The following is a 13853-nucleotide window of genomic DNA, read 5'->3' as shown; positions in this document are numbered from 1 at the left end:
TCGAAAGGATCGTTAAAGACAAACTTGTCAGTTTTCTAGAGGACAATAATATGATATCGGAATTATCGGATTCCAAGCGATGTCATATATCTGGACTTCCGAAAAGCCTTTGACAAGGTACCACATGAGCGACTCCCAAAGAAACTACAGTCAGCGGGTATAGGAAACAACCTGACTGCATGGATAAGAGACTGGCTTACCAATAGAAAACAACGAGTGTTACTCAACGGGCAGGCTTCTGAGTGGCTTCCAGTCACTAGTGGAGTACCGCAAGGATCAGTGCTGGGACCAATTCTATTTATTTTATACATCAACGATTTAGAAACAGGATTAAAATCCTCCCTGTCAAAGTTTGCTGGCGACACCAAAGTGGATGGAAGGGCCTTCACGACCGCAGATTGCGAAACCATCCAAAGGGACCTTGATCAGATCATTCTATGGTCAGAAAAGAGGCAAATGTCATTCAACGTGGACAAATATAAAGTAATGCACTTCGGATCCAGAAACAATAACCATACGTACAGCTTGCATGGGAAACCACTGCAGGTCGTGCAGGAGGAATCGGATCTTGGAGTCACCATCAGCAGTGACCTGAAACATGCAAAGCACTGTAAAAAAGCATATAATAAAGCCAACACCATGCTCGGGTTCATATCGAGGAACTTCAAGTATAAGACGCCGGAAGTAATGTCGTCCTTGGATAACTCGATGGTAAGACCTCACCTTGAGTATGCGGTACAGTTTTGGTCACCTAGCAACAGGAAGTACATAGAATTATTAGAGCGAGTTCAGCGACATGCTACGAAAATGATTCCACCACTGAGGGCTCAGCCATATGAAGAACGACTCAAGCGACTCAATCTCCTTACGCTGGAAAAGAGACGCTTACGAGGAGATATGATACAGGTGTTCAAGTACCTGAAGAACTTCAGCAATGTCAACCACTCCAAGTTTTTTGAGATACAGTCTAACTTAAGAACTAGAAACAACGGTCTACATATTCAAGCGAGGCGGTGTAATACAGATATTGGCAGGAGTTTCTTCTCAGACCGAGTCATCCGCCATTGGAATAATCTTCCCTCAGAAGTAGTAAATGCGAATACCATCAACTCCTTTAAAAATCGAATCGACCGTTATTTCATTGCGACAGGAGTATATTAAATACCGAAGTGCTTTCATCTGCTCCGCGGGCACCAAGTGACTGTCGAGCAGATTAAATCACCAGAGCGGGCAACCTCGTAATGAGCCAAAAGGCTTTCTGTTGCCTGCATTTCCATGTTTCCATGTTTCCTCCTCCTCCTCCTCCTCCTCCTCCTCGTCATCATTTTTTTTTTCATTGCTCTTCGCCTTCATCTTTTTTAGTTCTAGTTTCCCTTTTTTTCCCTTCGTCCCGCCCTCCTATTCTGTTTCTCTTATTGAATCGTGTGATCTCTCCTCTTACATTAAGTTGTTTCTTCTCTTTAAAAAAAAATCAGTGATCTGCGTTTTCAATCGTGAATGTTTTGAGAAAATATTTATTTACACACTACTGCTTTATTTGTCTTATATTATTTTAGTATTCCTACTTGATTACTTTTTTAATTAATGGATATTGATATGCATTATTTAAGTCTTTATAATTATATTGATGATGATGATGATACTACTGCTACTGCTACTGCTACTGCTGCTACTACTACTACTACTACTACTACTACTACTACTACTACTACTACTACTACTACTACTACTACTACTACTACTACTATACTACTACTAATGGATGACCAAAGTTTTTTCTTCAGAATCGTTGATTGCTATAAATATCTGTCATAGCTTTTTTTGTGCTATTTCTGTGCTATTTTCTCTGTCCCTCTCTGTATCTTTGTTAAATGTCACAGAAACACCGATCATGTCGAGGGGTCGTTTTTCCGATAAAGGATATTGTAAGGGGAGCTGCATCGAATGGGGAAAGAATGTGTGACAAGGACTGTTAAGGAGAAAATATATTCAGAGAAGGAGATATTGTGAAGACTGCAAATCCTAAACCCCCCAAAATATCCTCATAATGAAACTATGGAATTCATCCCGCCGTCTGTCCGGAGTTACGACGCACTGGATGTCACATTTTTCATCTCCTTTCCATTTCGCTTCGTCTCGATAGATCTCGTAAACTTTGACCCTCTTGCCGAGAGACTTTATTTGGAGCGTATGTTAGTTAGATATCCTAAACTTTGACACTCACCAGACAAAAAAAAGAGAGGGGGAAAAGATAAATAATAAGAAACGAAAAGAAATTTAATTAAATGTTTTATACAAAAATTCAATGTCCACGTCATTCAGTCACATTACATGATGTCCAATCTAACTAATCCTGTCAATTTCCCCCCCTTGCCCCTACACTTTTATCCAAACCTTTATTTTCCTTTCTTCTTCTCTCTTTTTCCATCCCTGTCTCATCTACTTCATCCTGCTATTCAATCTTACCAGCTCTTATAAAATGTTCTTGTCGACTCATTACTTCATGTACTGCATATTCGCAATTTTTCCTACTTTATCTCTTATACTGTCCCATTCTCCTTTACTATGTTACCCTCATCATACTAAATCGTCTCACATATCTTCCTTTTTCAGTGTAATCCCTGCACTATAGCTCCCTATCCAATATATCACTATCCAATCCTTCCTATTGCGCTCTCCTCCCTCGTGTCACATTCTTCACCCCTTCCCGAACCCATCATTTATTAGGGAGAGTAAAGGAACCGCGGTGCCTCGCAGGGGGAGCCGGAAGCCCCATTGGTAATATGCGATTCATGAGGCGCTGTTCTTCATTAGTTTGACGAGACAGCCACTATAATATTAACGTCTGCTCCCAGGTGTGTTGTGATATACCGGAGAGAGAGAGAGAGAGAGAGAGAGAGAGAGAGAGAGAGAGAGAGAGAGAGAGAGAGAGAATCTGTTGAGAATTATGGCTGATTTGAGAAAAAAATGCAAACGGAAAGAAAATTGAAAATGGAGCACCATAAATACACACACACACACACACACACACACACACACACACACACACACACACACTGAAATAATAATGGGGCGGGTCTCAGCTCTAAATCACTGGTAATAACTATTCTTTCCATTTCGGTGGGAGAAAGAAGGTGATGAGGAGGAGGAGGGGGGAAAGGAAGAGGAGGAGGAGGGAAAAGAGGAGGAGGAGGAGGAGGAGGAGGGGGAGGAGGAGGGGGAGGAGGAGGGGGAACCAGCCGAAGAAAAATTGAAAGATACGTCAACAAAATCGTAAAGGAAGAAATAAGTTGTGAAAATGTTAACGTTTTTTTCGACGTAACTGTTTTTTTTTCTATTATTAAAGGAGTAGTAGAAGGAATATAAGGAATGAATGGAGAAAACAAAATGAGAAGTGAGGAACAAGGGAAAGAAAAAGGGAGTGGAGGAGGAAGGGAAATTGGGAAAATTGAAGAATGAACCAAAGAAATTAAAGAAGGAAAGAAGAATGTAATGAATGAAAGAAAATAGTTTTAGAAAGATGGAAAAGGGAAGCAAAGAGGGAGAGACATTCTTAAGTCTTCCGTAATGTATGTACCTCCTTACTTCCCTCCATTTTTTATCTCCTCAGTCTCCTCTTTTCATCCCTCTTCTTTCCTCCTACTCCTCCTCGTTCTAATAAATAATAGCATGATATATTATCTTTGAAAGAGATGGAGTAAGGAACACCGAGAGGGGGGCTTAGGAGGTAAACTGTAGGTGAGGGATGGGGAGGAGGAGGAGGAGGATTAGGTGGTAAATTGAAGGTGAGGGACGAGGTGGAGAATTAGAAGGCGGTGGCTCAATGGTTCGCGTCCCGCCCGCCGCCACAAGCTGGGATTTTTCTGTCACCGCCGAGTGGCCTAAGATTACCCACATACTGTTCTAAAGACCATCTGCCAACCTGGACTCTAGATTCTCTCTGTAAAGAGAGGATCAAGTATGAGTTCGGGAGGTGGGGGCGGGGGGAGCATGAGCCAAGCGAGATGGCGCCACTATAAACACTTACTTGCCTGCGCCATAACTGTCTGGAGCCGACCATGAGGCCCCGCTAAGAAATCCCACCGGCGCAATAAACTTAACGTTAAAAAAAATTGGTGAGAGAGAAGGAGGATTAGGAATTTTTGGTTAGGAAGTAGGAGGTAGATTGCAAGAGAAAAGTAGGTAAGGATTAGGTTTACATTAGGTGACGTGATAAAAAAGGAGGAGGAGGAGGAAGAAATCATTGAAATATTTTAATGAAATATCCCAGCACTTTGCTTAACGTTTAGAGAAATGACGTCATTCACGCCGTGTTCTGTCCTCCAGCAAAGTTTGTTATTTTCCCGAGTCTTTCGCCCTTTCAGTGGGCCCGGCCAAGATTAGATTAAGTTTCCAATTATTGTTCCATATTTGTTCTGCACAACGAGTGAATCTCTTCCTATAGGACAACGTGGTCGGCTGCCTGTTGTGTTTAGGCTTATTCACATTTTTTATTGCTCGTCATTTTTTCCCCATTTTTTTTCGTTTCGTCCTATGGTGCCGACCGGATTTCTTGGGAAGCCTAATGGTCGAGCCTATCTCGTTTTGGCGCAGGCTAGTGTTTATAGTGGCGCCGTCTTGACTGGCTCAATCTTCTCCCGGAACTCATCTTTGAGCCTCTTTTTTAGAGAGAGAATCTAAGAGTCCGGGTTGACAGGAGGTCTTCAGGATAGCATTTGGGTAGTCTTAGACCACTCAGCGGTGACTGAAAAATCCCAAATGTGGCGACGGGCAGGACTCGAACCCACGTCCTCCTGGACGCGGCACTGGCACGCTAACCACTCAGCCACGGCTTCCCCATTGCTGATTGTTGGATATTTCCACACTAAGGAAAAAATATTTGTCTCTTGTTTGCCTCTTTTAACGGCAAAGAGTACTTTGGCGTAACTTATCACGCCCGCTCATTTTTCGTTCTTTTTTGTAAAAGTTTTCATGCATTGTGAGTGAGAATTCAGACATTAAATGTTCAGAGTTGGCGCAGGTTTCAGTAATGGCCATCATGTCCAGTTTTTCCACTGCAATATGAGCACTAGATTCGTCCCGTTTGGGTACGAAGCTACGCGCGTCCGTGTATTGGACAGGAATGCCTCTGGTTTCCGACGTGTACAAGGTGAAGAGGAGGGGAATACAGTGTACGTGCAGGGAAAAAATGCTAGGCAACAATTATATTGGGTGGAAAATGAGAATGGTAGAATTGTTTTTATTAAAAAAGCTCTGATTAAATAACATTTTCCTCACGGGGTTTATTCCTTCACGCGGAATGATTTTTTAAAGTTTTCTTTTGAGTGTTAAACTACGATCGATATACCCCCTCCATCTCTCTCTCTCTCTCTCTCTCTCTCTCTCTCTCTCTCTCTCTCTCTCTCTCTCTCTCTCTCTCTCTCTGTCGCTTGCTTGCTCGCTGGCTCGCTCGCTCTCTCTCCGTTTGTGTATCTGTCCGTCTTTCTCTTTTTCTCTGTCTATATGTTTGTATCTGTTCTGTCTGTTCTGTGTGTAGCTGTCTATTGTCTGTCTGTCTGTGTCTGTGTGACTATCTGTATGTCTGTTCTTTCTTTCTGTCTGTCTGTCTGTCTGTGTCTGTGTATGTCTTTTTGTGCGTCTGTATCTCATAATCCTTCCCTTTCCTTTTCCTTCATTTCCTCTCTTCATCCCTTTCTCTGCCTTTCTCTCTTTTCTGAACTTCTTATTTACCATCCCTTTATCCTTTTCCTCCCCTCCTCCCTCTCATCCCATCCTCCTGCCCTGTCTTGCTCTCCTCCCGTCGTGCTCCTCATCTCCATTCCTCCCTCGCTGCCTCTCTGTATACGCGCCAAGGAGAACACTAATCTTAATTAATACGAAGGCAAACACATTCTCTCTCTCTCTCTCTCTCTCTCTCTCTCTCTCTCTCTCTCGCTTGCGCACTTGCTCGCTCGCGCGCGTGCGAGCGCGCGTGCGTGCGTTACTGACACATCCAAGTGGAAGGGAGTTGATTTCCCTGAAACAATCTATTCGTTAATACAAATGCATATAATACAACACAAAAATGCAACAATCGCCTGAGCTCACCCGCCTGCACTTCATACAACTAACTGCTGATTACCATCCGAATCACGTCAGATGCATGGTAATTGACATCAGTAATGAGCTATCATTACTATATTTCAGATTTAACTAAGTCTGATGCAGTGGTGTTGTGAGCGGACCCCATATTTTTAATTATTAAACGTTGATCGCCAGTTCCCCGCCCTTTTTCTGTCTTCGCGGAAGACAGATCATCCTGCTTTCAATGTCATCTACCCTAGGCATCTGCCTTTACACAGAAACACAGAAAAAGCACCAATAGATGATGAAGGTAATATTTTAAGTGCCCAGATTTGTATCTATATGTGGTTAGAAAAAGCAACATTTGGGCAGGACTTTCTCTTGGGCCCGTACCAGGAGTCACAAAGGTTTAGCGATGAAGATCAAAGGGAAGGACGGTGCGTACCTATAGTCACTAGCATTTTTGGAACGAAGGTCTGCGGGAGAGACGAAGGGAAGGCAAAGTCTACCCTGTGTCTTCCCTCATACCTTCGAGGAAAAATATGTTTTTATTTTCCAAATTTGGCGTGGCAAATAGTTGCGGTTCAGTTAAAACAACCTGAGAAAATATTTTCCGTAATTGGAAAGTCGTATAGGATAGTTGCAGCGAATATGTTTGTCTTGTTTACAAAACAGCACGCGCCTTCAAAGCACAGAGAAACCAGCCAGCAGGCGGGAACCTTCGTGGCTCACATTCTCCAACGATCTATGGTTTTTCAAATTCTTTCTCATTTCAGTTAAGACATCTGGCTCTGAAAGTGCAAACAAAGGGTATCTTAATAATTTACTGCATGTAAATAACAATTAATAATGGAAAAAAAAAACATGAAATAATAAATAACAGCTGTTGAATGCGATGCTAGGCTATTTCGAATATTAGGCTATCCATGTTATTTGTACATGCAACATCAAAATTCCTTATGTATAGACACTTGCAGAGTCTTATGTCACTTTATATCCCTTAATGAGATGAAATATGAATATCTGAAAGGCTATAGATCGTTCGAGTATGATCAAACTATATTGTTTGATATACAAGCTGTTTCTTAGTGTTCTTGTATGGTATATTATTGATGCAAATCTTCTGTTTGCGGTTCGTATACGATGGTTTGAGGATTTTTTGTATACACAGACATTCAAATGATCTTCACGCAATCACAAACTCACAATGCGCAGGTGCCACATCTTCGTTCATGAGTGGACAGACGGAATGAAACGGACAATATTATGGCTGTAATAGCACCATGGAGGTATTATACATCCATGAATAGCACTGTGTGTTTGTATGTGTGTGCGTGCATTAGATCTGGTAGGTGAAAAGAAGGTTGCAGTGTGTGTATGTGCATTTACCTTCCCGAGCGACTTGTGGTAAGGATTGAAGGCACGGTCTGAGACCGTGCCCACATTGTCGAAGGGAAGGTACGCGGGTCGACCTTCACGACTCTTGGTACGGGCCTTGGTGTCGAATGACCAAACTATCCCGATCTACGCCTCTGCTTCACACTTCACCAAGAAACTGCAACCTCGGGTGCGGTTCAGTCTTGGATGACCATATGGACTTTTAACCAAACGACATTCCATCCCCGCCTTCCTTAAACTTATGAAAGCGGTTGCCATATTTGACCTGCTTGGTCTCATGTGTTGACCCGCTTCCGCCCCGCACCCACTGCAAGCACACTCACACACGTCTCGTACCTTTACTATTTTCAGAGTCGAACATTCACCCACCCCCAACCCCCCTACCTACAGTATTATTGCACTGTACTTTCACACTTGCCCTGAAGCCCGCGCAAACCTCTGTCAGCCACACACCCATACAAACCTCATAATGAACACCACTGAATGCCTGGGATCAATCCCGGGCCTTCTGGGTAGAAGTTAGAGCAGTTTAGCGCTCACCACTTTTTCACTGCGCTATTTCAGTCTCCCTAGTAAAACTCGCACACCTACGACTACACCAATTCTGTCCAATTAACTATCCGTTCTCCGTCCTTTTCACCCACTATTTCATACTCCTACCCACCATCTCATCCGCCAAGAAACAAACCCAAAAACCTAGGACTCCTGCCTCCTCCTACCCTCCTACCCGCTCTTGGGCTGCTGCTCTCTTCCTCCACAGCACCCCCCTCCAGTCAATTAAGCCACCACTTACCCACTCTCTAACCCTCTTTCCTACCTTTTTCCTGTTATCCTCTTTTTCCAGCTCTCCCACCCGCCGACGTCCCACCCACTTCCCACCATAATGCTGAGCCCTAAATAGAACATATGCCGCGCGGTCCAGCAAATTTGTCAGACGCGGTAATTAGCACAAAGCGACACAGATAATCCACTAACTGGCCGGCCCCTGCACGCTCCGCCGCCTATTTGTGCCGCACTACCACCGCCTCCACCACCACCACCACCACTACAACAACCACTACTACCGCCATCGCCTCTGCTACTACCACCCCAACCACTACAACAACCACTACCACCGCCACCACTACAACAACCACTACCACCGCCACCGCCTCTGATACCACCACCCCAACCATCACACCACCACCACTACAACAACCACTACCACCGCCACCACTACAACAACCACTACCACCCCAACCACTACAACAACCACTACCACCGCCACCACTACAACAACCACTACCACCGCCACCGCCTCTGATACCACCACCCCAACCACCACACCACCACCACTACAACAACCACTACCACCGCCACCGCCTCTGATACCACCACCCCAACCACCACACCACCACCACTACAACAACCACTACCACCGCCACCACCTCTGATACCACTACCCCAACCACCACCACTACAACAACCACTACCACCGCCACCACCTCTGATGCCACTACCCCAACCACCACCACTACCACTACTACAACAACCCCTACTACTACATCCACCATCACCACCGCCACCACCACCACTACTACTACTACCACCACCACCACTAGCACCACCATCACCGTCTCCACCACAATCACCACCACTACTACAACCACCATCACCACCACTACCAACACCATCACCGTCACCACCAGGAAGTTTGGTTAATGACAAGAAAAACACTAAAAGCAGTCACCAAGTTTCCTCTTCAAGCATCGTATTTGTGTTTAGTAATTACGGTTAATGCAGCTTGGGAAGTGAAGGTTGATAAAAATAGTACGTAATAAAATGTTGACTTTTATATTATGAACAGCGGTTATCTGTCATATCAAGCAAAAATAGTATACATAGTGCAGCATTCGGATGCGTGTGGAGGACCACGCTCGCTTTCACCCACCAACTTTATTCTACTACTACTACTACTACTACTACTACTACTACTAACACTACTACTACATCTAATATTACTACTACTGGCACTACTACTACTACTACTACTACTACTACTACTACTGCTACTACTACTACTACTACTATTACTACTACTACTACTACTACTACTACCATTCCGATAAAGGTGACAGGAGGTATATAATAACAACGGTGACTTTAGAATCCAGTGTGTGTTATGATTTTTTTTTAATGGGGTCTCTCGATGGAGCATTTCCTCTGTCGTTGTTCTTTTTCCGTTGTTCTTAGTGCCATTTTTAACGGACGGACATTTAATGATGAGTGTATGTGTCCCCGTTAATCGGATAATTATTAACAGCGTCCGAAACTCCGTTTTTAGTGTTTCTTATGTAATTAATTATAAGAAGGATTTTCTTCTCAGGTACTTACTCCCCCAAATCTGTACACACACACACGAGCGCAAATGAACCGACACACACAACACAACACACACACACACACACACACACACACACACACACACACACACACTTAGAGAGAGAGAGAGAGAGAGAGAGAGAGAGAGAGAGAGAGAGAGATATTATGACTTAATTATTGAACCCCGTCTTATTTTATATGTAAGATATAAAATAATGACGTTCAAGATTATATACCATTACTTTACCTGTTTGTACCGCACTACCACCACCACCACCACCACCACTACAACAACCACTACTACCGTCACCGCCTCTGCTACTAACACCCCAACCACCACACCACCCCCACTACAACAACCACTACAACCGCCACCGCCTCTGATACCACCACCCCAACCATCATCACCACCACCACCACCACCACTACTACAATAACCCCTACAACTACCTCCACCACCAACAGCACCACCACTAACACCAACACCACCACCACCACTACTACTACCACCATCACCAGCAATGCGGACACGCACTGAAGCGTTCTGTCTCTCCTCACAGCGGCTCCTTTCCCACGCCAAGTGCTCATTAACACCATCCACCGACTTTCCCAAACTTGATCTTTGTGGATGCCGCACAGACCTCCCCCCGTCAGGGTTGTCTTTCTGAAACAACCCGTCGATCCGGGCCGACTTTGGGCAGCGTGTTACATGTCCATATAGCCGACGTTGGTTTTACGGATGTCGGGAATAAAGTCTGCGTTTAAGGTTCACGTACTAATGGTCTATTTGGCACGTAAATGGTCAATAGCTTTATTCTCTCTCTCTCTCTCTCTCTCTCTCTCTCTCTCTCTCTCTCTCTCTCTCTCTCTCTCTCTCTCTCTCTCTCTCTCTCTCTCTCTCTCTCTCTCTCTCTCGTATCCACCTGAATCGCTCTACAAGTAGCAGTTGAGAGGCAATAATATTAAGGAAGTGGGCGGAGTGAGAGGGAGGGGGAGAATGATATCTGAAATTTGGAAGATATTCCGAGAAATGGTAAGGATGGAGAAAAGTAGAGGAATATTCTGTGAAAAATATAGAAGAGGATTAAAAAATAGGAGAGTGAGAATAATTCTGCTCTATGCATATTTTTTTAAAAATTGTACCTTATGAGGCACAAGTAGAGGTCTTGTTATCTATTTGTTTATGGTTGTATAAATTCATTATTAATAATTATAGTTATAATAATAATATTCATTATAATTATTATTATTATTATTATTATTATTATTATTATTATTATTATTATTATTATTATTATTATTATTATTATTATTATTATTATTATTATTATTATTATTACCAAGTTTGGTATTTACAATATTGATAGTAGTAGAAGTAGTATGAGTAGTAGTTTTAGTAGTTGTAGTAGTAGAAGTTGCAAAAATAGAATATGTTGGTAGTATTAGTATTAGTAGTATTAATATTAGTATTATTAGTAGAAGCAGTGCTTAGTATTATTGATAATTAAAATAGTAGTACTACAAGGAAGAAGCACTGATTGTTATAGTAAGGTTTACTCTAGAAAAGGGATGCTGCTTGGTATTCGTGCCAAGGCTGTGATCTGGTTCCGGTAGGCGTCGCAAACCTTCCTTTATTTTCTGTGTATTCTAGCCGCGTCAGGCCCAGGGCACCTGCCGCCTCGCACCTGCCTCTCACTCCTCCAGCCATGGCAAGACCTTGGCTGGCTCGAATGATTTGCATTTGCATTTAATAATAATATAATAATAATAGTAATATTAAAAACTAATAGTAGTAAATACAATATTAGAGTTAGTATTCATAGTTCACAAATCCATGGTTGGCTTCGCGTCTTGTCAGCATCCATAGGATACTACAAGCTCTTTTTACGGTTTAATATTTGTTAGAAATCTGACTTTTTGTTCGCTCGTTTTTCCCCTTGAGCTGCCTCACTTTCTGTATAAGAAAAGTGTCTCATACATTTTCGTTTATACTTCGAGAATTATCGAAGATGAAGAATTCACATCATACCACCAAGCTTGTGGTCACAACAAAGAAAATACCACTACCAACAACATGATAGTAAAAGTAACAATAATAATCGTACTGGTAATAATAATAATAATAATAATAATAATAATAATAATAATAATAATAATAATAATAATAATAATAATAATAATAATAATAATAATAATAATGATAATAAAATATTTATGGTAATAATATTAATAACAATAACAATAATAGTATTAAATACAATATTATAGTTTGTATTCATAGTGCACAAATCCATGCCTAGCTTCGCGCCTTGACAGCCTCGCCGCCTCGCCGCACCACAGCCTCCTGATGGATGGCGGCCGGGCCCTGCGTCTGTTGTTTTAGGCCGCTGCTGGCTGGCCTGGACAACCGCATGACACAAATTGATGTTATTGGGTTACTGCCGCCCAGCCAGCCATTAACCAGCGCGTGACAAGGCTCCTCGTAAATCAGGGATATCAACTGGCTTTTGTAACGTCGACCGTGTTCCCTCCCTTACGGTGGACAGATATGTGTCTATTAATAGCTGGGCGTGTCTTCCCTTTGCCCTAGGTGTTGTCTTCCCATCGTTACTATGGCGGCTGGCTGTCTTCTCGTTGCGCCGGGCAGTCTCTTGCCGTCACTATTTGCTGGGTGGTTTGTTTGGTGTCTAGTGGCTGTGAGAAATGAGTGAAGGAAATACTCTTTCTAATTTTATTTTTATATTCTGGTGGAAACTGAATTACCATAAAAGTAGCTTTGTTTAAATCCCTGTATGAAAAATAATAATGAAACTATAATACAAGTAGGGAAATCAATTATGACATATTATATAAGCTGTAGCGTATAGGATGATGAAGATAACTGGTGTATGATTTGATAAAATGTATATTTTCAGTCTAGGATAGCTATATTATGTCTTTCATATATTTAAAGTGATTGAGATTAAATGTATACGGTTTATAAAAAAATGCTTGTCGAAAATTTTCTGAAAATGACAAAGATAGAGGAAGAAAATGAAAGGGTTGAAGTGAAAAAAAAAACGTTCCGGGGGAGGAAGATGAGATAATTTAATTATAGTATGGTAAGAAAATAAGAACAAAGTCTAGGTAAGAAGCTTTCTACAGTAACCCCGAACAATGTGATTCATTTATAGATGTCTATCAACAGTTACTGTAGTGTTGTGTTCCGCATCCAGATACATGCTGTAACCCCTGTAATTAGTTTTCAGACTTTGAAGCTGGATCGTGCACCTGAGATTTGCTGTCGAGAGTTTCAGCAAAGTGGGAGAGTCCAAGTCTCCGAGAGTAAAGTCAAACAGTGTAAGCGAAACTCTCTGAGCCATGTCCACTTGATTGCGGCGCTCTCTATAATTTTCTCTAGAACACTTTACTCTTAGGCGGACGCGAGTTTTAACGCATCAAAAAAAGTTATTACAGTTTTCGTTTTAATCCATTACCTTGTCCACTAGATTGTGGTGTTGGCAATTCAGTAAAAATATATTTCCTCTCCTCAGGTACGTGACGCGTGGTGGTTTTATCGGCCGGTGTTGCATGGCGTGGCCGCGGCGGTGTTGCGTGAGGGTGAGTTATTCCCGACTCGGGTGTGTTGGCGTCATTTAGCATTGCGATTTTAGTGGACAGGAGTGACCTGTTACTGATAAATGCTTGCCCCGGGGCGTTGTTGACAGACTATTACGGGAGAGAGAGAGAGAGAGAGAGAGAGAGAGAGAGAGAGAGAGAGAGAGAGAGAGAGAGAGAGAGAGAGAGAGAGAGAGAGAGAGAGAGAGAGAGAGAGAGAGAGAGAATCTTTGCACTTCAGCATCTTATTTTATGATTGTTGTTGTGAACAGTCTCACGCGTTCCCTTCCATTTTAATGACGTTCTGTACACGCCATTGTTAAATAACTCGCGTTTCTTTGTGCTCCGGTGGAGGTTATTTTGACAATTATTGTTTCATCATCGTGGAATTTTCAAATGTCTGGCCACAGGTATTCTACACGTTACTCTGTTGT

The 13853-nt window shown here is 42.5% G+C and overlaps 1 long non-coding RNA gene across 3 annotated transcripts in view; it reads left to right on the top strand.

Annotated features, from left to right (window-relative positions):
- The window catches only part of LOC126998681 (uncharacterized), a 71678-nt gene that overhangs the window by 48546 nt on the left and 9279 nt on the right, over positions 1 to 13853 (top strand). The window contains exons 1-2 of one of the 3 annotated variants that reach the window (XR_007752964.1): positions 13065 to 13161; positions 13356 to 13422. The exons of 1 other annotated variant lie outside the window; for it this stretch is intronic. This is a non-coding gene — a long non-coding RNA (uncharacterized LOC126998681). Of the gene's footprint in view, positions 1 to 13064; positions 13162 to 13355; positions 13423 to 13853 lie in introns of those variants that run through there. One more of the 3 variants, XR_007752963.1, reaches the window with a different exon arrangement.

The sequence above is a fragment of the Eriocheir sinensis genome, chromosome 14 (genome assembly GCF_024679095.1).
Source record: "Eriocheir sinensis breed Jianghai 21 chromosome 14, ASM2467909v1, whole genome shotgun sequence".
Taxonomy (NCBI): Eukaryota; Metazoa; Arthropoda; class Malacostraca; order Decapoda; family Varunidae; genus Eriocheir; species Eriocheir sinensis.
Note: the sequence above shows the minus strand (reverse complement) of the source record. Positions and strands in the feature narration are given on the sequence as shown.